Source organism: Microtus pennsylvanicus, chromosome 4 (assembly GCF_037038515.1).
Source record: "Microtus pennsylvanicus isolate mMicPen1 chromosome 4, mMicPen1.hap1, whole genome shotgun sequence".
In the NCBI taxonomy this organism is placed as follows: domain Eukaryota; kingdom Metazoa; phylum Chordata; class Mammalia; order Rodentia; family Cricetidae; genus Microtus; species Microtus pennsylvanicus.
In genome coordinates, this window is record NC_134582.1 from 13030436 (window position 1) to 13055559 (window position 25124).

At 47.0% G+C, this 25124-nt stretch overlaps 1 protein-coding gene and 1 pseudogene across 2 annotated transcripts in view; one reads left to right on the forward strand and one right to left on the reverse strand.

The window, feature by feature from the left end:
* Mapk4 (mitogen-activated protein kinase 4) overlaps positions 1-25124 on the forward strand; it is a 133140-nt gene that overhangs the window by 58656 nt on the left and 49360 nt on the right. The gene's annotated exons all lie outside the window — the stretch shown is intronic.
* LOC142848577 (HAUS augmin-like complex subunit 8 pseudogene) lies at positions 4119-5057 on the reverse strand (annotated as a pseudogene).

Here is a 25124-nt window from a genome sequence, read left to right on the forward strand (position 1 = left end):
AAGCAATCTCATTTTACATACCAATGCCAATTCCCTGTCCTCCCCCACCTTCTCCCCATCCACTCCTCAGAGAGGGTGAGACCTTCCATGGGGAGTCAACAAAGTCTGTCACAGCATTTGAGACAGGATCAAGGCCCCCCCACCCCCACCCGTATCTAGACTGAGCACTGTATCCCTCCATGGGGAATGGGCTCCAAAGAGCCAGTTCATGCACTAGGAATAAATACTGGTTCCACTGCTAGTGGTCCCACAAACTGCCCAAGCCACGCAACTGTCACCCACATTCAGAGGGCCTAGTTCTGTCTTATGCAGGTTCCCCAGCTGTCAGTCCAGAGTCAGTGAGTTCCCACTTGCTTGGGTCAGCTGTCTATGGGTTTCCCCATTATGGTCTTGGCCCCTTTGCTCATAAACTCGAGTTCAACCTGGTGCTTAGCAGTGAATTTCTACACCTGCTTTTGATCTTACTGAATCTTACTCTCAGCAAATATTTTTTTGGAAAATGTTTGAGAAAGAAACTGAGGCTCAGAGGACAGGAGGATATACCCCAGCTCCAGGTTGTGATTAGTAACAGCAGCGGGGCTGGAACCAACCTGCCAACCCCTCCCCCTCCCCCTTGCCCCTTCCTGTGGCCTTTTCTGTATCTCTCAACAGCACTAGACATTTTCATACCCCAGTTTTCCTGACTAACTGCCAATTTCAGATCTGTTTGGCCATGATGTCAAGCTCAGATAAGTAGTTCAAACACAATGTTTGTTTAATAAATTGAGGCTCTGGCACCTGTAGTTATTCGTTGATTTTTATTTTCCATCTCATTTTCTATCCAGATTGATCTTGGGAGCAGAAATGTGGGAAACAGCCTAGAAAAGGATTTCAAGAGACTTAAGCCTTATCATATACCTGGGGGGCAGGGGGGTAGGGACACTGTGAGCTTAGAGTTTCTTGTTTGCGCTTTCTCAAGGGTAAGTGCTTAAGTTCACAGATACACTAGAGGGCTTTGCTTAGAACTGAGATGCAGCGTACCAAGGGCCGGAGATTCAAAGAGCAGAACCCAGAGAGAATCAGGTAACGAGCTTGACGTGTGTGGCTAATTCCCAGCCGGCAGCAGAAAGCTCCTGGGAGGATGGAGTTTACACAGTTTGCAGCCAGACTGAGCAAACAAGAGCGTGATTAAGTTACATGCCTTGGCTGGCTCCATCACCAGAATAGAAACGTACATGTTCATTTAGGATGGAAAGTTCTCAACAAAGTAGTTGCTACTTCTTCTAAGGACTTGTCCCCGGTCCTCAAGTCCAGCCAACACCAAAGCAACTCATGGTAGAGGAGATTGGGGAATCAGAGGCACTCAGTGCCTGTTTACTGGGGTACAATTGCTCAGGAATCAGTGGGAATTTCAGGACAATGATAGGAGTGTATCATGTGACGTGTGGTCCTGAGTTTGTGTGTGCAGGGATGAGAGGGCATGGGTGATGACCTTGGAGCAGCAGAGTAGGATTTGAGGGCCGAGTGGCCCACACTGATCCACATGCTGCCCAGCTGGATGCTGGGGAAGGCAGAGACTTTTAACTCACGCTTGCAGGGATGCTGTGTTTGTTACAGGGAGATCTGGAGTTTCCTCCGGTCCTTACTCCTGCATTGTCTCGATTCTTGTGTTCCCCAAAGAGGAGAGAGAATTCATATGGGAGACAGAGGTAGAGTAACTAGCCAGGAGTTTAATTAGAGCAAGCAAGAAAGCAAGGACACACTTTTTAGTAAAAGATCAGGCTGGGCTAAGCAACGATGGCTCTGATCCTGGCAGATGTGCGGCTCACATTTTCCTTCTGTTTCCCTTTCCTCTGTTGTCTCCTTCATCTTGGGCATGTTGTGGAATATTAGTTGAAGATGTGTTCCATTTGTTTGTGCTGTGGAACATTGGTTTAATGATGCAAAGATGTGCTGCATTCCTTCATGTTCTCTTTGTTTAACTCTGTGAAGCTGTGCTACTTTGCCTGTCTAAAACACCTGGTTGGTCTAATAAAGAGCTGACAGCCAATAGCAAGGCAGGAGCAAGGATAGGCGGGACTGGCAGGCAAAGAGAATAAATAGGAGAAAGCTGGGAAGAAAGGATTGAGGAGAAAAAGGAGAGAGCAGATACCAGGGACCAGCAACCCAGCTACCCAGCGAGCCGTGGACTAAGAAGTAAAGAAAGATACATAGACTAGAGAAAGATAAAAGCCCAGAGGCAAAAGGTAAATGGGATAATTTAAGGAAAAACTGGTTAGAAACAAGCCAAGCTAAGGCTGGGCACTCATGAGAAAGAATAAGCCTCCGTGATTATGTGGGAGCTGGGTGGTGGGCCCCCAAAGAACAAAGAGTAAAAAAACAAAAACCAACTACCTGGGCATTTCCAGGAAAGGAGAGTTGCTTTGTTGCTTTTCTCAGAAGCCCGTTTTACCCAGAATGCAGTCTGCTAAGTAGGTGTGTAAGGAATAAGGACATTTATAGGGGTTTGAGTGCCTCTAAATTTAAAAGGAGACAAGATGGCAGTGCACTGTGGTGCTCCTTTGGCTGACCCATCTCCAGACAGCACGGCCGTCTTCATGCTCTATTTCAGGGGTCCCAGACTGGTCTGTCTCTAATGATTGCCCCACCTAGTGTTCTTTCTGTCTTGTCTTGAGGGGCCTATTGACCACTCCTTCCTACACCTAACCGCCTACCTAAGAAGTTGGATATACAGAATCTGCTCCCGAGCGGTTAGAATGGAGGCAACAGCAGCCAGCCTCAAGTCAGGCTCGAGAGTTCCGCCTCCATCTGGTTCTTACCCACCGACCACCGTATAACGACCACACCCTCCACTGTTGGACACCTTAGGCCTGTGAGTGTCAGGGACAGGCCACCAGATTACCAAGGGTGAACCTTTCAGACTTCTCTGGTTTTGATGGAAGATGGAGTCAGGCGAGCCCACCCCTTAGGTACCTTGATCCCAGATTGCTGTTTTAGGAGGATACTGAGGGTAGGGGCAGTGAAGTTGTTTCTCTGTCTAGACCAACCTCTCCCTGTCATCCTGGGGATTCAGGGGCAGCAGAATGTGGGCGAGACCTCGAGCTTCCCTGCCCACAGCTGCTCTTGTTATTCCTTTCAGCAGGCACCCTTACACAGCCCCACCTGCTTCTGGCTCCTCTGTGGGCTCTACCTTGGTTTTTCCCATCTGTCCGTCTTCCCTGACTTTGTAGCCTCCGTGCGATTCTACTGCGGCTCCTTTATCCCTTCTGGACCAAGATGTGCAAAGGCTGCAGAATCCGCAGCACCACGCCTGCCACTTTTCTTGCCTGCCAAGTTTGACTTGTGTCCCCAGAGCAGCACGCCCAGCCCGTCCACAGTTACTTATGGGTAGATCCAGACCGGTGAGTGCAATTGTTGGCCTGACATGCGCATTGCTCAACCCAACAGACAGGCTACGCTCTCCCTTCCTTCTTTGACTCTTACTTGGACCAAGTGTCCTTGTGATTTATTTAATGCTACATTTGGGGGCTATTTTTTTTTTGTTGATTTTACAGTCAGAAACAGCCTTAAACACAGTGCTGAAGCGCTATCAACTCTTGCTGAATGCAGGAAGGCTGCCATGGGCTCGCCGGAAATTATGTGAGGTCAATACTGTCAGGTTCAAAGGCAACTCTGCTTCCCCAAACTCAAAAGGCAGTCCATACATGTATCCAGAAATGAGCTCACTGGACTAGAGGATTCCTGACAATGAGGTAAAAGCCAGTGTTCCTCGGGAACTTATGAGACCAGTCTCCATCTATTGAAAGGAGTCATTTCCTTTTTTTTTTTTTTTTAGCACACGTCAATCAGAATTTATTATCAGTTTGTTTTCAAGACAGGGTTCCTCTGTGTAGCCCTGGCTGTCTTGGAAGTCACTCCTGGTTGAAAGTAAACCAGGCTGGCCTTGGAGTGCTGAGATTAAAAGCACGTACCACCACACCCGACAGTCACTCGGTTCCAGAACAGCCAGGCTCTACAGGGAGACTCGGTCTCAAAAAACCAAAACCCAAACCCACAAATGCTGCTGATGTCCCAAGTGGAAAGTGCAGAAAAAGAAAAATGCACAAAAATTTCAGAAAACTGCATGGCTGGAACGTCCTTCAATCTGAGGTAAAGGCCCAGAGGGAACGGAGACAACCGAAAAGTGGGGTGAGGCCTACACTGGGGTTAGTCCTGTCCTGGGAGGGGCTGTGGGCCCCCGAGGGTGTCTGGACCGAAGTACCACTGGCTACAGGTTAGGGTGCCCTGGGCCTCTTCCCAGACTTCCTGGTTTATCAAGGCTGCCTCTTTGCTGGCCTGGGAGGAAAGTTCCAGCACCTGACCGAAGATCCTGTAGAGCTCTAGGTCCTTCTTGATAATCAAGTCCCTGAGTTCCTCCAGCAGGCGTGACACCTGTGCGCTGGCGTCCGGGGAGGAGATGCCCAGCTCGCCCAGGAGCTGCAGGGTGGTCTTTAGGGCCGGCTCCAGATCATCTAGGAGTTCCTGCCCACTTCCCTGCATGTGGATGGCCTGCATGGGCAGCTCATGTCGAGTGGTGTCCAAGGCTGTGGCCAGTGTCTTGTATTGCTCCTTGAAGGGCTTTGCTACAGCCTGGAGAGGGCCCAGCACCTCCATCTGGGCATCCAGGATGGTAGCCAGCTCCTGATGTTTCTGCTGGAGCAGCAGCTGGAGCCGCAGCTCCAGCACCCGCCGCTGTAGACGCTCCTTCTCACGGCATAAGGCCACCAAGGCCTTCTCAGCCTTCTCCTCCAGCAGAGTCAGGTTGTTTTCCATCTTCACAGACAGCAGGGTCAGCAGCAGTGTCTGCGACTCCATCATGTCCATGGTCTCCTGCAGATCCTGTCTCTTCTTGGGAAGGCGTGTCTTTTTCTGAGTGGTAAAGGACGTGGACTCAGCTTTCTTTGACATTGTCCTGTCTAGCTGGAGAGCCGTCCTGAACATGCTTGTGTCTTTGATGGATGACAGGTCTAGGTAGGGCGGGGCTGTGCTGTGCCCTTCCAGCAAGGTGGACTGCAGGCCCCCTGTTCCCATCACCAGGCTGTCTTCTGCCCAGAGAAGAATGCCATGGTCAGTGCCATCGGGCACACACCCCTTGGTTCAATACAGCTTGGGGCCACCAGGACTCTTTCTTCCAGGGTGTGTGGGTGCTAGACTCTTGGGCCTGTGAGCTCCATAGCTGAGGCGAGGGGCAGCTTCTCAGGTCTTATTCTTGGGCATAGACTACAGAACCATGAGCTCGATGGCCTCTTTAATTGCCTTGTTTTTAATAATTTACTGTGTTGAGTGTGACTGTTTGGGCTGAGGTCCTTCCATGCTGGTCCTAGGAATTGAACTCAGGTCACCAGGCATCTAGCCAACATCTTTACTGGCCGAGTCATCTCCAGGAGTCATTTCCTTTAACCTCTGGCAGGAGAAACAAACACTGTGGCCACAGATAGATCAAAGTCCATGCTGGCCTCCAGGCTCCCCCAGGATCACAAGTACCTATTGTACATCTCAAAACCTCCACCATCACCTGCTGGCTTCCCACCTCCCGAGAGTCCCTCCTCCCAGGTACCCATTAGGTCTCTCTTGAGAGCAAGGTTTTCCCCTCTGCCCCAGATATCCATTTTCACTATTTCCCTGCTTTATTTCTCTATTCTGTATCTCTTGCTATCTCGATATCACCACTATTCTCTCCCACTCTGATTTCCTGGCCCTGGCCATGTCTAGCCTGCTAGCCGTGTTCAATTTACTTCTTTCTCTCTCTGCTCTGGAATCTTCCAAATGCCTCTGGCTCTTCTCTCATATCTACAATAAAAGCCTTAACCATATCGTGGGAGCGGTCATATTGGCAGTTTCTTTACTGCACCTCCCTGGCCTACACACACCTTCGACCTCACAATATTGAACCATCAGTGTTAATGAGAAACAGTGTGGTGCATTCAGAAAAAGGAGGAGACTTATCAAAGTGGTCTCGGGCTTTGGTGTTAGTGTGAGCAAGCAGCGTGTCTCCTGTACCAGCGTTCCCTAATTCATTGTTCACCGCCACAGCTAACAGGGATCAGCTATATAAATGATTTAAAAACAATGAAGCTGAGTTTCCATCCAAGTGCCGCACACATTCAAACCCGTCTAGTGTCCCAGGCTTCCTACGAGAAGAGGTCTCTGGGCTTCCTCTGCGATACTGTTTTGTGTCAGTGTTTGCATGTTTTATTTGCTACATACACACCCGGACTCTGTCTTCTGACACCCCTTGAATTATTACTTTCTAAATCTCCAGCTGGGCCACAAGTCCTAGTAAAGCAGAGAGCTGTTGACTTACAGCGTCCTTCCCAGGGAGAGGAACGAGGAAGGCGTGCAGAGCCCAAGGGTGGAGAAAGTGTTTAAATCAAATGCACTTGCTGATGGAGTCCTAGCCCAGGAAGACGAATACCACAGAGCTCGCATCAGCAAGAAGAGCTTTGTGTGTGTGCGCGTGTGCGCGCATGTGCATGTGTATGTGTGTGTTAGATAGTATCTGATTCCGAGGAAGGTTTTCATGCTAAGGAGGAGAGAGCAGATTCCAGCCATCCTGCAGCAGAGCCCAGCATGTGTGCTTTCCAGTCACTTCACATGCATGGCTCAAGCGCTTCTAGAGGGGCTCAGCGCCCACGCACTAGACATTCCTGGGCAGCAGTGGGCTGCATAGGGTATCTGTGGGGAACGGACGCTTGCGCTTCTTCCTCTTCAATTGGTAGACACCAACATGCTTCTTGCTGTTGTTGCTTAATTTCCAAATTATTAGATTCAGGATTTTTCTGGTTGTTAATAGACTGCATTCTAAGGTGCAATTAAGATGTCACCCTTGCCTGTCAAGACATGTTTTCTGATCTTTTCCCCTGGGTCATTTCTGCAACTCTTCTGCCTCTGGGACTTCCTCAACCTTTTCCCTCTTTCGTTTCTGTCCTATTCTGTCTCTCTTTAATCATCCACTAAGGGCAGACTTTGAGTCTAGTTTGGTGATTGTCCATGGACCACAGTGCCTAGTACAGTTCCTAGTGTCTTGTAGGTCTTTATGATTATTACTATGGTGATGACCTTGGTTATCTGTTGGTTGGATGGAGTAATTTAATGAAAGTCCTAACAGAGGTATAGATCTACATCTGGGTCCCTGAGTAAAGAAGACCTGGGGGTGTCCATGTCACCCTGTGCTCCCAAATATCTCTGCTCCAATGAGCAAAGATTTTGGTTTATGATATGAAAGAGGATGGAAGGAAACAGCCCCTTCTAGAATCTAGAGTTTCCTTAGAGATATGCTGAAACCCTTTGCTTGGTAATCGTTAGTGGGGGAAAATGCTAATGATCTGTCATGACCTGTTGTTTAGTAACAGTGGCTTTCTGAGAATGGACGCTTATGCCTCCCCAGGCATCCCAGCCTTAGCTAAAAGAGCCTGATCTTTGGACTGTCCCGCAGAAGGGTCCAATGAGGTCTTTTGTCCTGCTTCAGGAAACATAGATCTCATAGCAGATGTTGACCCAGAGAATGCTCTGATATCAGCAACACTGAGGGCTGGCTTCTTGTCAGGTTCCTTCTGCTCAGTAGCTCCCCAGCCCGAGCCCCTTGGACAGGCAGCTGCCTTTTAGCCTCACTGGAGCGCCTTGGTTTTACAGCTCAGGCACCTTCAGCAGCTTCGCACTAGGGATAAAGTTAAGTTCTTTAACTCTTACTCAGGTTAGAAACCCTGTCTGATCTTCGTCTATGGCCTCCTCAGAAAGATTAAGGTCAGGGCTGTGGGGACTGGATCTTACCTCTGATAACCGCAGGGGAAATGTGAATCAAGAATTTTGTTTCAGACAGCTAAGGTATAAAGAAAACAGCCAGCCACATCTAGGGACCCACTGTTGGGGGCTTGTTTATAGGTGGGCGGAGCATTAGGAAAAATCCGAGGGAGCGGAGAGGGAAGCAAGGTAACAGGATTGGGTGGAGGATGAGGTTCAGTGTTCGTTTTTTCCAGGTCATTGCTGTTCTTAGATAGATGTGCCGTCTTCTGTGTTTTAGATACTGTTTCTGTCTTTCTAATTATGTTGATGAATGCTAGCACCTACTGTGATTGTGAGGCAGAGAAGATCAGAGTGTGCGGAACAGTGCTTGGCTCTGTTCCCGAGGAGGGTGGGGTGCTAACACCTGGCACAGGGTGCGGAGCCCTTGCCTGGGACGTGTGTTGTTTTCCCGCTGTGTTCTGTTTGGCTTCTGCTCTTGAGGAAAACTGAGAGATGTGTGCTGTCAGAATGGGTCAAGGACAGGTGAGGTCCATTCTAGGAGCCAGAAACCTGACTTTGTCCCTTGTGGTGACTTGGACAAGGTAACTGGACACTGGGCGGGTGATCAGACAGACAGGGGTAGGCTTAGATTTCTTTGAAATTCCTTAGCGTTTAAGTCATGTCTTGATGAATGGCATGGGTCACACCCAGCCTTCATTTGACTAATACCTCTTCTTGAGGTATCAATTCTTCTAGAGGAGGGGTTACCTATTATCCATAGTTAACTCTGCCAGATGCAGAAGAGGAATTTCTATGTATCTGGAAGGAATTCTCTTAGTGAGCCAGGCTCCACTCATAATTAGCAAGCCAGGGAACACTCAGGGACCAGGAATTTCTAGGGATGAAGATATATTGGTTTAATATCCAAATAACACTATTCCCATTGTACCCATGTACTTGAATATTTCTGCTGTAAATTCTTAAGGCCCAAGATATGATTCATCTGTGACTTCCCTTCTGTATGATTAGATACAGTCCAGGATAGGTCCTTTACACCCGGGAACCCTGCTTCTCAGCCCTGACTCTCCAGGGGAGCTTTCACTATCCTGATGCCCTGTCAGCTCTCCGGGCCAATTAGCTGTGTCTCTCTGGATGGGAGACTTTATTTGCCAAATTCCTCAGGTGACTCCAAAGAGCGGCCCCTATTAAGCATGAGCTATTTGAGGGCGAGCAACCTGCTTTATCCACCGCTGTTTCTCCAGAGCTCCACGTAGTGCTTGGCACAAGGGCCTTCTGTGTAGCCGCCAGCGCCTCCTATCTCATAATGTGAACACCACCATACAGCACTACTGTAAACCCAGCCCAGAGCTTGGCGCTTTCGAGTTTCCTCACCTGGGTGTTTGCAGTCCATCCGTCTAGGAGTATGACTTGGAAACAGGATTCCCACCTGGTCTCTACCTACTCCACCCAACTGCAGCAGCCTGGTCCTTCGCTCTCCCTGGGGATTTTCCCACACTGAATGTCTCTTGTGTACACTGGTGCATTTATTTCCAGTCCCCATCAGTGCCCCCCGAGTCGAGATGCCATCTTCAGTCGCCCACACTGCTTTAACAGCTCCTGCATGGGGAGAGGCTACCAGGGTGTATCCCATAGCAATCAAGCCGTTCTCTGCTCTGTGGTCAAGGCCATCCCTTCAAAATTCAAATGTGGTCCAATCATTAAAATGTTGTTCTTTCCTGATCCACACGACTCCGTGGGCTGCTGTGTTCTGGTGTACTAGGTGACAGGGGCTAGTCCGCAGAGTTCCCTGGTACACTGTACAATAACAATAACCTTGAGGTTAGGCCTCCAGGCCCCTGTGACCTACAAGGCCCAGTGGTCTGGTCCACATTGCCCCATGGTTTCCTACTCTACTTTCTCTGACTTAATGCACTATACCCTTTGTCTTTGCGTTACCTCTATTAGCTTTCTTACACCTCCGAATTCTGTCTCCATCTATCCTTGGAGCCTTTGTACACCTATTTCCCCTATCTAGAATATTTTCTCCATATTTTTATTTCTCCTTGCCTGGTTAATTGCTGGTAATCTTCATTTTATGGAACCCTGAGTTGGTGGAGCTCTCGTCTCTACGAGTGTTCTCTTCGGTCGGTAGTTCCCCTTCCATTTGGGTTGTTGGACTAATCCCCCACTGCCCACCTCAAGGAAGTGCACACGCAGAGGTGGTGGCTGACTTCACTCATGGTTGTCCTAGTGCTAAACAGAGAGAACAGGGCCACCAAGTAGGTGCTCAGTAGATAGTGGCCAGCTGGACAACTCATTGTTCTTTCCTAACTGCTCCAAATTGTCCTAGCCTAGCCGCTGTATGATCAGGTAGTTCCTCCTATCTCTCTTCCTTGAATGGTTGTGGGAACATGAGGGGGGAGGGGGCTGCCTCTCCTTCCTGAGTCCCATGTGCTTTCTAGAGGCACCGTTATTTGAAACAGCCTGCATGATATGTCTGCTTGGCTCTATTTTTAGCTTCCTCCTAAAGATCTATTAATACCTACATCCATCAGCTGCTTTTCTCTGGTAATCTTTTGATGTTTCTTCATCTCCTAGAACTTCCCCAAAGCCGAGTTAGGGTTTTTGAGGTATATGTTCCCTCTTGTCACTTTGGCCCTCAAGGGTGTTTTAATTTTTCTCACAAGAATTTTTTTTCCTTTGGTTTAATTTTTATTTATCATCATTACCATCTATGTGCATGGCGTGTGGTACGGGCACGGATGCTGCCATGCGCATGTGAAGTCAGAGGACAATCCTCCGAGTCTGCTCTCTCTTTCCACTTTTATGTAGGTTCCAGGAATCGAACTCATGTCTCCGGGCTTGCAGGACAAATGCCTTTAGCCTTGGAGCCATTTCTGCAGTTGTTCCTTCTCAGATTTTAGCTTTCCATCTCAGACCTGGGTCACACTCGGTGCCTCTACTCACATATTCCTGTCTGCGGTCTCTCCGTCATCCTGGCCTGGTGTAAGTCATGATGTGGATGAGTCTCCTGGCTTCTGCAGTAGCCTCCTGGTCAGCTCGACTCCACCTCTGCCTAGTCTTAAATCCGCTGGAAATCAAACCCTGCCTCTCGACATTGTTTCTCTGAATCTTCCTAAAACCATAGAAATTAATTGGACTAGACCTCAATTTCTTGCTTTCATGACCTTCTATAGCCTTCTTCTGTCTCCGAGCCTTGCTTTCCTGATCATATGTAGAATAAAATGCTTGGGCTAGGTTGTTGAGAATTCCTCAGTAATATTAATGATAATAGGGATAATAATGGCAATGATCAGATTGGCTGACATTTCTCAAACATCACTTAGCCAAGCACCAAGTATTTCATGTATATTTTATCAGTTCACTTTAAAATTATTCATTCCCCCATTAAGCAAACAAAGCAGAGATTTCTGGCCTTTTTAAACTAGATGTTGAAACTCAAGCATAGTGAAGTTAAACCTCAGAGCTGGAGAAGCAACTGTGCCAGGATTTAAACCCAGGTACACTGTCTCTAAGCCCTCACTCTTCTTTAATATTTTTTACACTATATGATATATATTTTGATCATGTTTTATCCCTTTTCCAATTCCTCCAAGATCCTCCCACTTTCCTACCCACCCAATTTTATGTTTTTCCTATATCTCAAAAAGCAAACACCAAAACAAAGCAAAAACCCAATAAACACACCTGCGCACACACAAAACTCACAATAAACATGTAAAAGACCAAGACAAAAAAAAATGTTCAAACAAAGCAAAATGATACAAAAAGTCTACAAAATTCCCACTGAGTTTGCTTTGTGTTGGTCAACCACTCCTGGGTATGGTGCCTGCCCAGAAGTGTGTCTCATATGCCCGGTAGGACTCCAGTGGACAGAACAGATTTTCCTTGACAGTAGGTACCACTTGCACACAGCTTCTTGTTTAGGGTGGGAGCTGTATCCACGTTGTCCTCTCAGTGCCGGGACCCCATCAGGCTAGAACCTGTGCAGTCTCTGTGAGTGTGTCTGTGTGTCCGTCCTGCTGTGCCTTGAAGACACTGTGTCCATGGAGTCAATCCCTCTTCTTTGTTCTTACAACTTTCCACCTCCTCTTCCACATAGATCCCTCATGCGTGGGGAGAAGGGGTCTGATGGAGACATCCCATTTAGGACAGAGTGCTCTAAAGTCTCACTCTGCACACTGTCCAGTTGTAGGTCTCTGTGTTAATTCCCGACTACCACAAGCAGCTTTTCAGATGATGGCTGAGCTGTGGGTATAGCAAGCAGTACGTCATGAGGAGTTATTTTTTTGCTATGCTCACTTAGCAGAATAATAGTTTTCTACTAGAATCCACGACCAACCTAGTCTATTCTTAGTTACTTTAACAGTGTCAGGTATAGGTTCCATCTTACGGAGTGAACCTTAAGTCCAATCAGAAAGTGGTGGGTTGCCCCCATAACATCTGTGCCACTATTGTATAAGTTTATCTTGCACTGTTTTAGGTTGTAGGGTTGATAGCTGGGTGACGTTTATCCTTTGGTAAAGTGCAAACTACCTTCCAGTACCATGAATGTTAGTGAGTAGGGGTGAAGCCTCTAGTTGGGCAACCAGCTTGATGACTCCTAGTTTTGCAACATTTCCAAGTGTTGTTTTCAATAGGGTCTTACCATCAGTTTGTGGAGAGCAACCAGTATCCTTGGCAACAACCTTTGATGCTTCCGAGTTTCCAGAGGGCCCTTGTTGTAATTAGGAGCGGAGGGGCTGTGTCCCGCCACCCAGCTGCCCGCACAGCTAGCTTTATACCTGAAATAATTACACGGAAACTGTATTCTTTTAAACACTGCCTGGCCCATTAGTTCCAGCCTCTTATTGGCTAGCTCTTACATATCAATCTAACCCATTTTTATTATCCCTGTAACACCACGAGGTGTCTTACCAGGGAAGATCTTAACCTGCATCTGTGTCCGGTAGGAGAATCATGGTGACTCCTTGATTCAGCTTCTTTCTCCCAGCATTCTGTTCTGTTTACTCTGCCTACCTAATTTTATGTCCTATTAAAGGGCCAAGGCAGTCTCTTTATTTAACCAATGAAATTAACACAAAACAGAAGACTCTCCCCCATCAGGCCCTTTTGGCCAATCACTCTCACTCAATAAAATGTAACCCATTCCTGGCCCTGGAGGGTTTTTTCTTTTTTAATTTATTATTGTTGTTGTTATTATTATTATTTTTTAAAGAAAACAAGGCACTGGAGGTTTTATTTGGTGGCATAAGATGTCTGGTTGGGGCATTGTCTCCCCTGTTACTTTGATGGCTCCATTTAGATTCCTTTCGTAGATGTATAGATTTTAGAAAGCTTCTACAGAAGTAAGTTTTCATATGGTTTTTCAAATGGTCTTTAGTGTTAGCTGTCCCCCACTCCCTCCTTTACCAGTCTCTTCGGTATCCCTTGCTTTTTAATCCATCTAAATAGTTCCCTGTTGTGTCTCCATAACAATATGTTCTATTTCCCCTTCCTTGGGAGTTTCTCCTCTCCCCAGGCCCTTACTAGATTCCCTAACCTTTGTGGTTCCTTGGGTTATAGCACACATATTGACAAATTAAAAGCTAACATTCACATATAAGAGAAAACATTCAGTATTTGTGGGGATTTTTTGTTGTTGTTTTGCTCTGAGATTATGCCACTCAGCATAAATTTTTTTTTCTAGCTGGAACTTGAGATAGATAATTCCCAGGTTGTTTCCTGAGAAACGACCCCACTGGTTTCCATAGTGACTGTACAAGTTTGTATGACTACCAGTAATGACTAAGTGTTGCTCTTTCTCTGTGTCCTCACCAGCATGCGCTATCATTTATGTTACTGATGGTGGGCATTCTGACTGGCCTAAGATGAAATCTCAGAGTAATTTTAACCTGCATTTCCTTGATATCTAGGGATGTGGAACATTTCTTTAAATGTTTCTCAGCTATTTGTTGATTTATCTTTTGAGATCTCTTTGCTTCATTCTGTATTGCACTTTTTAATTCAGTTATTTGTTTTCTTGATGTTCAGGTTTTTTAGTCCTTTATATAATCTAGAAACATCTGCTGGAAGGTTAGGGTTAGGGTTTCTTCCAGCAGATTGTTAATTGGTAAAGATATCTTTCCATTCTGTAGACTGCTGCTTTATCAGAATAATGGTGTCCTCTGAGATATAGAAGCTTTTCAGTTTCATGAAGTCCCATTTATTAGCTGTTTTTAGTGCCTGTGCTATTGATGGCCTGTTTAGAAAGCCTTTGTCTATGCCAGTGAGTTCAAGGCTATTCCCCCTTTCTTTCTATGAAGTTCAGGATACCTGGTCTTAAGCTGATAATATTTGATCCATTTGGAGTTGAGTTTTGGGCAGGGTGATAAATGTGATCTAAATTCATTCTCAGTTTTCTATTTGCAGACATCCAGTTGGACTACTTGTTGAAGGTACTATCTTTCCTCCAATGTGTATTTTTTACGTTGTTGTCAAAAATCAGGTGTTCATAGGCATGAGTACTTATGCATGGGTCCTCCGTTTGATTCCATTTATCAGTATATATGTTTGTTTATGCCAGTACCACAATGTGTTTATTTTTATAGCTCTGTAATACATCTAGAAATTGGGGATGGTGATACCTCCAGCAGTTCTTTTATTAGTCAGTATTTTTTAATCTATCTTGAATTTTTGCATGTTTCCATATGAAGTTGAAATTGGGTTTTTAATTTCTATAAATAATTGTTTTGGGATTTTGATCAGGATTGCATTGAATCTGTAGATTACTTTTGCTAGGATGATCACTTTCAGTGTTTTAATCCTATTAATCTGTGAGCATAAGAGATCTTTCCATCTTCTGATATCTTCTTCACTTTCTTTCTTTAAAATCTTAGTTTTTCTTATCTAAGTCTTTCACTTGCTTGCTTAGAGTTAACCCAAGGGGTGTGTGTGTGTGTGTGTGTGTGTGTGTGTGTGTGTGTGTGTGTTGAGACTATTGTGAAAGGTATTTTTCTCTTGCTTTCTTTCTCAGTCTGTCTGCCATTTTCTTTGTGTGTTAGTTTTGTATCCTGCCACTTTGTTGAAACTGTTTATCAGCTGAAGAAATATGTGTTGCTTTTTGTGCCTGTTCGTAAATTTGGTCTTTTCATGGTGTTCCAGTTTTCCTGGATATTTTGTGCCCAGATCTTTTTAGATTTAACATTTTCCTTGACTGGGCCACCTTGTCTTCAACACCTGAGAGTCTCTCTTTCATGCCCTGTAATCTGTTGGTGAGGCTTACCTCTGAGCTTTTTATTTGGCACCCTAAATATTATATTTCCACTTTTATTTCAGTTTGGGTTTTCTTTAGTGATTTTACTTCTTTGTTAAACTGCACTTTCGTATCTTTACTGATTTTCATTATTTCATGAAACTGTGTTTTCACAGGCTTCATTAACTTCATTCATAGTCTCTTTAGGGCCCTTAAACATATTCATAATTGCTATTTCAATATCTTGTGTTGTTCTTCTGCTATGTTGCATTGCTCAGGGCCTACAGTGGTAAGGTTTTGTAGAAGCATTTTGTCTTGGCTGTCATGTCTGTGCTTTTGTATTGGGATCTAGGTGTCTGGAGTTATGACGTTCGAGGTGTTTCTTGGTGTTGATATCTAGTCTTGCCTTTGTTGGGTGGGTATTCCATTCTTTGGTTGCTGTTGCCCTCTATGGATCAGATGGCTCTGGGGTCATTGATAGAGAGGGCTTCTGTGGGTCCATGGGTAGCAGAAAGAAATGGAGATGAGATAGAAGGGGAGGGTGATTTGAGCCCTCCAGAAAGAAATAGGGTGCCTGGGATCCACACCAATATGTGGAATCCCCAGACACTGGAGGTGGAGAAAACAGAGGGGCTCCTGCAAGCAGGCTGTAAAGATCACATAGAAGACAGGGAAGAGAGCAAGAAATTACCTACCTGAGTCTCCATGGCCAATAGACCCCCAGGTAGAGAGTCGGTGATTGACAGAAAGGAATGGAGATGTGTCGGCATTGGCTGATTGTTCGTTTCCCGGCTGCCCTGACCCAAAATACTCAAACAGAAACTGTATTGATTAAAATGCTGCCCAGCCTATTAGCTCGGGATTCTTACTAACTAACTCTTACATCTTAAATTAATTCATTCCTATTATTTTGTATTTTTCCACGAGGCTTGTGGTTTACTGGTAAGGTTCCAGTGCATCTATCTCCTTGGGCAGCTACATGCTGTCTCCTTGGCTCTGCCTTCTTCCTCCCATCTCTCTCTCTCTCTCTCTCTCTCTCTCTCTCTCTCTCTCTCTCTCTCTCTCTCTCTGCCTCTCTGCTTGGAATTCCTGCCTTGCTCTATTCTGTGCTGCTATAGGCCCAAAGCAGCTTCTTTATTAAACAATGGTAATAAAATATATTCATATCAGAGATGGGCTAGAAGAAGCAAACCCTCACCGAGGTAACTCATGACTCAGAGACTAGGATTCCAAGTCAAAGGTTAGAAGTCTAACTCTGCTAGTTATCTTTGTGGCTACTTTTAAGTACCTGTTCTCTACAGGCAGAATGAGAAAGCCCTGCGTTGAGGCGTAGAGTCAGCTAGGACCACAATAGCAGAATGTCACAGCCTGGGCAACTGAGCAATATATTTATTTCCTCACAGCTCCAAGCCATGAATGGTAGTTTCTTCCACAGCCCTAACCTTGACTTATAGGTTTTTGTCTTTCTGGGTCCCCTGTGGCCACCCCTTTACTCTGCCCATTGTTGGTAGCATTGTCTATTCTTGTAAGGACAGTTATCCTGCTGGGTCAGGATCTCACTGATGACCCCACTTTACCTTAATTATTTCTTTAAAGGTCTTATTTTCAAATATAGTCACAATCTAGGTACTTAGACAATCTACGGGTTTAGACTGAGACTTGAAAGACTCAGTTCAGTCCCTGACGAGTGGATGTTACACGGTTTTAAGAGCATCTTGGGTCCTGTCCTGCTGCCAGTTCTAACTTCATCCCCATTCTTCTGTTCTTGGGCAATGGTGAAGTTTGAGGCTCTGCGGGCAATGTGTGGCTGATATAGGATGGAATCTGTCTGTTTGGCAGCTATTTCTAGAGTGGAAAAAAAAAAGGCCCTTATTTTAGATTGCTCATGGCATGGTTTACAGTCCTCAAGTTAACACTGGATGCCTTGAAGTCTTAGAAAAATATTATGATACATTGCAGCCCTTCAAACTTGCATGACATATTTACCTAAGGATGTTAGCTTGATTTTCAAAAATGGATTTTCCCTTCTTAGCTGGCTAAGGGAGACATCAACACTTTAAAAAAAAAAAGCAACAAGCAGGTGTCTTGGGGACACCAAATGCTGCTGTGCCCCTACCCCATAGGTTTCTGTGTTCCCTGCTAGGCTTCACTTTCCCTCCTGGGACACCTTCCCAAAGTCTCAGCAGTTAGATGGAAACCATGCAGGAGTCCAGAGACCAGGAGAAGGGATCATTGCTGACCTGGTTTGCTTTAGCACAATAACCATAGAGCCGCAGCAGTGGAGACACACTGGGGGGCCTTTTCAGAGAAGGCCAGTCCTGGAAGGAAGAACCAAGAAACGAGTGGCATATTGGCTCCGTGGAGTATAAGCTGCTACCATTGCCAGGGTGCCTGTACATGCCCGCACCACACACAGCCCTTACTACATGACCTTCACTTTCTACACTACCCTGGAAGTTGGCTTCATGGTTCCCTTTCTCCCAAATGGAAGCTGAGGCTTAGAGGTGCCAAACAGTCTACCCAGATGCTATGGCTGAAGGCGGAACCAGGACTCAAGACCCTCTGCTCATCCATGGACCACACAAGGGAGGTTGTTGCTCGGGGCACAATCTGGGGATGCTGTGAAGTCTCCGGGTAGGCAGGGAGGGCAGAGCTACCTCCTCCATCTGGGCACCCAGACCTGAAATGACCCGGTTGTTCCAGAAACCTGAGGAATGGAGAAGGCAGCTCAGGCCAGCCTGTGGGTAAAAGTGAGCAGCCTTGACGGAAAGGAAGCAGTAATTCCCTGAGGGCTTCTGCCAAGCTCCATGACTGCCAATGGGAATGAACCAGAGAAACAGAAACCTTTAAACCTGAGCCAGCCTACTTGTGTTCCAAGGCAGGAATCTGTCGTCTCCCCTTTTCATACACAGTCTGTGCTCTAAGAAGACTCCTTTCTGTGGCTGTCCCTGCGGTGGCTTTGGGGGCATGGTGTTTTGTCAAGTGGGGAGTGGGGGAAAGTGAGAAGGGCTGAACACCTCGTGTTCAAATGCTCCGTCTATTACTTTTTTGAGGAAGGCTCTCACCATGTAACCCAGGCTAGCTTCGGGTCCATGATGCTCCTCCCTTAAAAGCACTGGGGCATTCGCCACCATACACAGCATTTACTAAATTTCTTATCTGACTCTGTGTGTGTGTCTCTCTGTCTGTCGTGTCTGTGTGTGGCCTGGAGAGGTTTTTAATGAGAAGTCCTGTTTATGACTCAAAATCACACATCACCCCCATTCCTGACCCACGAAGACCCAATGGCATCTCTTTCCAAACAGAATGCCCCCTCTATTCTCTCTCTTTTTTACCTTTTTCTCTTCTCCCTTCCTTTCTCATGCCCTCTCCCCCTCTTGTTTTCTCCCTGTAGCTCTGAATCCTTGAGCAGTCAGTGCAGGCTGGCTTCTCACCGGGAGACACGGGCTTTCTTCACGCTGTCACCCACCCCCACTGGGATCTGGACTGGCCTCTCTGCCTGCCCTGAACCCACTTCTCATCTGTGAAGAGGTTCATAAAGATCTGTGCTCTGCAGCTCGTATGTAAAGGTGCCATGCTGTTACACAGAGTAGAGTTGACCTTTGCAAACTATATGGTATGCCTTTAAACACAGCACTCAAGCTTCTCAGTTTCAATCATGCGCTTGTTTGATTTTTTTAACTGTCCTCAGTTGTTTGTGCTGCTGTTTCTTTTAGCTTAAAAATAACTAGAGATTTTTGATGTGAACTGCTTTTTTCTTGAAAAATGAAAATTGGTATGACACCTGTCATAACCTAATCTGCTATTAGAAACCTAAGGAGTTTCTCAGTAGTGTGTAGAAATAATCTAGGTAATTATTGCCTAAGAATAAGGTTCAGTGTTCTCATTGGCTGATTGTGTAATTGAATGGCTAAAGGTGAGTACACTAAGTGGCATCGTCCATTGTATCGGTTGTAGTGTGTGTGTGTGTGTGTGTGTGTGTGTGTGTGTTGGCTTGCTATAAGATTCTGTTACTTTAAACTGTTCAACTGTAGCATCTGAGGCCCCTTCAGATGTAACACTATACAGACATTCTTTTTCTTCGTGCAAAACAAAATATATTTGGCTCTGCAAACATAACAGTACGTCCTGAAGACCATTAGTGGTTTTAGTAAAAGACAGGAGATTTGTAATTATAATAAACAAATGGTAACCATTGTGGAAGAAGTGCAAGTAGAATCCTAATTAATGAATTTGCTAATTGTTTCCTTCACTGTATGGCGACTTCTGCTTGTCAGCAGCAACATATTATTGTATTCGAGAAGAGGAAATTTACTTGAAGCCTCTGAGAGCCAGCCTACGCACTTAGCACCAAGCCGAAGAATTCCACCCCGGGGAATTTTAAGAAATAGGGTTTGGGTGACTGCTCAATTGATCATTCTAAATTAAACTACAAAGTACTGGCTTAGAAAAACTTGGCTGGTGTATGGGCTCTGCTGGCTTCCTGTGTCTTATTTTATATAATGACCACACAGATATACTAAGTAAAATAAAATGCTGAGAAACTGTTGAAATCTACCTAGGCAACCAAGTTTCTTCAGGGAGTAGCTTCTCCCCCAGATATAAACGCAGGGCAGCACCCTAAACAGCATATGCCTATCATGTAATTATCTTTATTTAGCAGGAGTTCATCAACACTGAGCCATAGATCTGGCCTGTGGGATCTGGCTGAGCTGGGAATATGGTAGTTGAGCTCAGGCTCTATAGTGGTCCAAGCCTGGATGGTCTCTGTGGTTAATACCATCCAGGAGACCATGGGGGTCATTGGTAACCAGCCTCAAGCTTGAACCTTCATGGAGAGCTAAAGGTTCACAGTACCTAGTCACCTCACTAACTGCCTTTTCATTTTTGAGACAAGGAAGAATTGTGTTTGCATGTGCATCTCTCTCTCTCTCTCTCTCTCTCTCTCTCTCTCTCTCTCTCTCTCTCTCTGTGTGTGTGTGTGTGTGTGTGTGTGTGTGTGTGTGTGTGTGTGTGTATCTGTATATCTGGTATGGAGCCCAGGGCTTCATTCATACTGAGCAGAAGCCGTACCACCAAATCCTGCTTTAATGTTACTTATGTCTTGGGAAAAGGGGAGTGAGTCTGAACCCACTCATATCCCCTCACACTTCCTGCTTTAAGCCCCCTCAATGAGCAGTTTTTAAAAGTCTGTCCCTGGATCAGCAGAACTTAGGGATGCAGATTCTCAGGTCCACTGAACCAGGAGCCCCAGCAGGCCCAGCCAGGAAATGACTTTTGGGTGCAGGGTGCACAACCAAGGACCCTACCTGGGTCCTGGCTTAAGTCACAGCTGCTGACCTGGGGGAAGCTTGGGTTCAGACACGTTTAGTTTTGGTTCCTAACAGTCTCTCCTGGCTTACGAGACATGGCATGGATGGTCCTGCAGAATGACTGCTGTCCTGTCTTCTGCTGGCTGGCCTTACCACAGACACACAGTCAGGATCCTCCTCCCACAGGCAGGGATCTCTGCCTCTGCACACTAGAGTTCCGTGTATGTGCTACTACGCCCTGCTTCTTACAAGGAAACCCAAGCCTAGCTCCTCTGGCTTGCCCAGCAAGCACCTTGCTGACTGAACCATCTCCCTAGCTGCTGAATTTTTTTCCTCAATCTCCTCCCATCCCATATTGCTCATGGCAACTCTGAGGGACGTCTCCTGCCTTCCACTTGGGCTTCATAGAAGATGAGTGTGAGGAGGAAGGCAATGCTGCTTTTCTCCAGAGAGGCCGGTACTGGGGACGGAAATAGCATCTTAGCATCTCTGTCTTGTTGGCCCTAGTCTGAGCCTCTTTGTCGGAGGGAAGCAATGATAGGGGCTGACAACCTCATTCTAGCTGATATCATTCCCTGCTTCAACTGACCACACTGCACTCTGGACTCTTCCCTTTCTGAAGCCTGGAAATCTCTTGCTGTGTGATCATTTTCCCCCCAGTGGCTTCCACGGCTGAGAGTTAATATTGGTCAGACCCCTGTGTGGAGGGGGACCAATGCCCGGCCAGCCACAGCCCTGCACATCCGTGCCACATCTCCACCTTTGGAGCTTCTGCCCAGAAGGACTGATGCCAAGATTTGGAATTTCTGCTTATTGAACGGGAGACCTTACTTTAGATAACTTTCCATGTGTTGTGAAGAGGGAAGAAGCAGGCGGCAGAATCAGATAGTGTTGAGTAATGGCCATGGTGGGCTGGTTAACATGGTTGCCTTGGTAACAGCAACACCTGGGGATGTTGCCAGAGACAGGGGAACTACTGTCAGTTGATCTTGTAGGAGGGGCATGAAGGTGGGAGGAGGGAAGGTGGTTGCCAAATTGGAAACACTGATGGCACAGCTATCTGGGAACAAAGTCATACTTGTCTAGGGATCAGAAGAGTTCCAAACTCTTGTGACATGCAGGGAAGCAAACCTCAGGAGATAAGAGTGAAAATCTGGTGCAGACTGGCGTCCTCAACCTGGATCAGACTTTGGGGATTCTAAGGACAGGCAGTTCGTTGTCAACATGTTTAAGGCAATTTGGGAAAGGGTTTCCAGGCAACCATCAGTCCAGTTCCAGGTGTATAGTAAAGGTGTGACTACGTAGAAACTCCTTTGCAAAGTACACGTGACCATGAGGGTAGGGTCTATAGCTAAAAGGCCTAGAATCTAGTGTCTGTCTATCTAATCTATGTCTGACCAAAAGCATAGAGGTGAGCAGGTCATGTGACATCCTCCCTTTAGGATGGGTAACTGTCTAGGGAGAGAGAGTCTGGGATGATCATTCTGGGGTGAGGTCTGCCTCCGCAGGTAGCCAAAAGGTCTCCAGGTCATTAACAAAATCCACTCCCAGTCTTCTGGGCAGACCAGCAGGTCTTTTATCTCCTCCATGGAGAAGAGGCCCCTGTGTGTTTAACATTCCTGGTTTCCCTAGTGACCTGTGGGAGCAAAGGACCTTTGTGCTCCTACAAAGCTGGGGCCGTCAACTCACTTAGTAGCTAAGTTAGGTTCCTGTAGTTAAGTACCAGCAGCTGCTCTGCCCCTATGCAGGGTAAAGACTTGAGCAACTCGCTCAACCAGCCTGCCTCAGTTCTCTGTAAGATGGAGACAAAACCACAGAGAGCAGGCTTGTGCAAGGAGGATCCCCAGGTCCTCCAGCGGCCTCTTTCCCCGGACTTCCCGATGCTCTCAGCTCTCCTCCTGCTCAAATGGCAGAAGGGGTTGATGCCTCTTCTTCAGGTTCTCTTAAAGCAGAATCAAATAGTATTGATTCAATCAGATCCACCAGCTTCTTGACCCAGGCTGGCCTTCCCCCGGCCTTATTTATCCACCTATGGCTCTCAGAATCCGTCCCACCAGCCTTCTCTCTCCCTCCGATGTCAGTCTTCACTTCTCGAGGTCATGATACTGACACCCTGCCCCCAATGCCTCCACTGCTCAGCCCTGATTCACTTTGCAAGTCTTGACTTAAATGTCACTTCTCCAGGCAGTCTGCCACTATTTGCCAAAGTAATTGGTCTTCTTGCCACCTCCGCTCTCAGCATTGTGTGGCTTCCAATCAGAAGTGTGTCACGGTTGCGCTCTCGCCGATCTTTGTATCACATCGGCCTCTCCACCTCTGAACTGGAGGTTTCTTAGGGGCTAAGGATCGCGCCTGCTTTATTTGCACCTGCATCCCCGCTGCCTGAAGCATGGGGATGTTGCATGAATATTGCATGGAAATATTAAATATTAAGTAGAACTATGGGCAAGCGCTTTGGACAGTGGAAAGTTGCTTTGCAAATGTGTTTTCATTTTACTTTTATTGCTGTCTGTGGGGTTACCAAACAATAAAAGAGCTGTCTACAGCAGCTGAGACTTCCAGAAGAATTGAGCAGAACAGTCCGTAAGGAGGGCTGCCTCAGAATGGTTCGTGAACTGTGTGGTGTCTCGCGCTGGGGCTGCGCCTGAAGAAGGAAGGGAGAAAAAGTGAGTCTGAGGGGAGAGTTTGTCTTCAGTCTTAGAACCAACCTGGCTTCAGCATCCCGACTTGGTCGCTATGTGACCCGATAGCCAGAGAAGAAAAGATAAAGAGGGAGCTTCACAGGGTGGCTCCGCTCTCTAGGTCACAGTTTCCAGGATTCTACCGCTAACGATCTCTTCTGATCATGACACTCGTGTTCTGTGCTCTGGACCCACAGTCCTGTATACCCCGCGACCCCTCCCCCAGGCTCCCCAGGACCCCACCATTGGCCACTCTTCCACCTCAGCTCCTAGGCCTTGTCCTCTTGTGATCTCTAAGTCCGCCCCTGCATCTCTGCTCAGCCACTAGCTGCTCCCTCACCCTGCTCCACTCAGGCTTCCTGCTCTTGTCCTATGCTTGTCCATGGCTCCCCTGGCAAATCACAGCTTCTGAGAGCTGCTCCTCCAGAAGTCACTGCTCTGAGCCCTTCTTCCAAGCACCTTCCATTCTCGGGACCTAACCCCAGTCCTGCCTGCGTTTTCATGGAGTTCATCTTTTAGTGTGCCAGGTGACGTACTCAGCTGGGGACCTTAGGGGCAAGTAGCCACTACAGTTTTCTTGAGCTTCTCAGTCTATTGGAGGAAAACCCTGCTGAGGAGTAGAAACCTGTGGACTAGCTGTCACAGGCGTGTGCACTGTGAACAAGAAGGAAGCCCTAATCCCAAAGCACACCAACCCCAAGCACGGAGTCACACACGGGTGGTGGCTCATGTTCTAGGAATGTGGTAACTAAGGACAATTGCTCTAACTTGTGAGGCCATGCCGTGCAGTTCAGAGAGGTTAGGGTTGAGGGGAGCACAGATACACGTCTGAGATGGGGTGTGGGTGCTGTGACCCCTGGGGAGCTCAGGCTTGAACCTCTGTCACAGAGAGATATGCAAAAAAAGTCACAGCTGGAGAGTGAGAAGAACTCTCCCCTTCCTTCGGAAATGAAGCAGAAAGGAAGAGGGTACAGGGGCAGCAGGAGATGACAGAGAGCTGCTCATTGAAGGCCCCCGTTGGTCCTAGTGTTCTGTTACAAGGAAGCAGAGCCGAGTGGTTCTCTACCTCACGGCAGCCATGGTGACGAGAGGTGGCATAAGCAGACCCGACATTGAAAGATACCCCAGCCCTGTGGCTCCCTGGGTCACAGCCCTATGAAGGGCCACACAGCCAGGCCTTGGGCAGAGGTGGAAAGAGGTAGAATTTTAAGCTGAAGAGACCGTAGGCTAGTGTTTCTGGGCCGCGACCCAATTTGACAAACCTCCATCTCCAAAGGTATTTACATTAAGATTCAAAACAGTAGCAAAATTGCAGTTATGAAATAGTAACAAAAGTAATTTTCTGGTTGAGGGTCCCCGCCACAGGCGGAACTGTATTAAAGGGCCGCAGCATTAGCACCGTTGAAAACCACTGGTCTAGGCGCAGGCACCTTCACTGCCCACTCAAAGGAGCAGGGGAGGTTTTCCCCTGGAGCCAAGGGAATGGGAGCCTCTATGTCTGCGCACATTGAAATCCTAGTTTACCGTTTCAGCTTCGGAACCAGAAACAATTCGTGTCGCTAGGAAAAAGAAAATTATTTTCTTAGGGGTCAAATAAACCCTGGCTCTGAAAGCAACTCTCTCAGCTGGAAGCTCACTCGAGTCTCTGTCTCCTCTGCATGCCCCAGTGAGCAGACTGTACTCAGCTTGCCGGAGGTGGAACATGCCCAGTTCTGGGGAGGAGACTTCTCACTATTCTATGACTGCATACCACCATGTTACCCTGCTGCCTTCATGTTCTGGGGGCAGCTCTGGCCACAGTGCAGAAGCCCACTCCTCTATGCCTTCTCCTTCAGGCTCCAGGTTGCCCGATCCCATCGTACTGGTGACTTGGAAGTAGAGGCTATACAGTCTGGGGTGGCTACGACCTTTCCCAGGCTACCCCTCGCCCTACCTGACTCACCTAACCTTCCTGGCTTGGGGGCTCCAGGTTATACCAAAACAGCAGAACCTGGCTTGGGCTGGTTTTCCAGGCTCATCAACTCCCCAAGTTCTTCACCTGGAACAGGTAGATAGGAAGAGCTGAAGAGAATGTTCCATGTGTTGTCTTCTTGCCCACTGTTGGCCAAACTTTGCCCTGTACTAGCTGGAACAGCA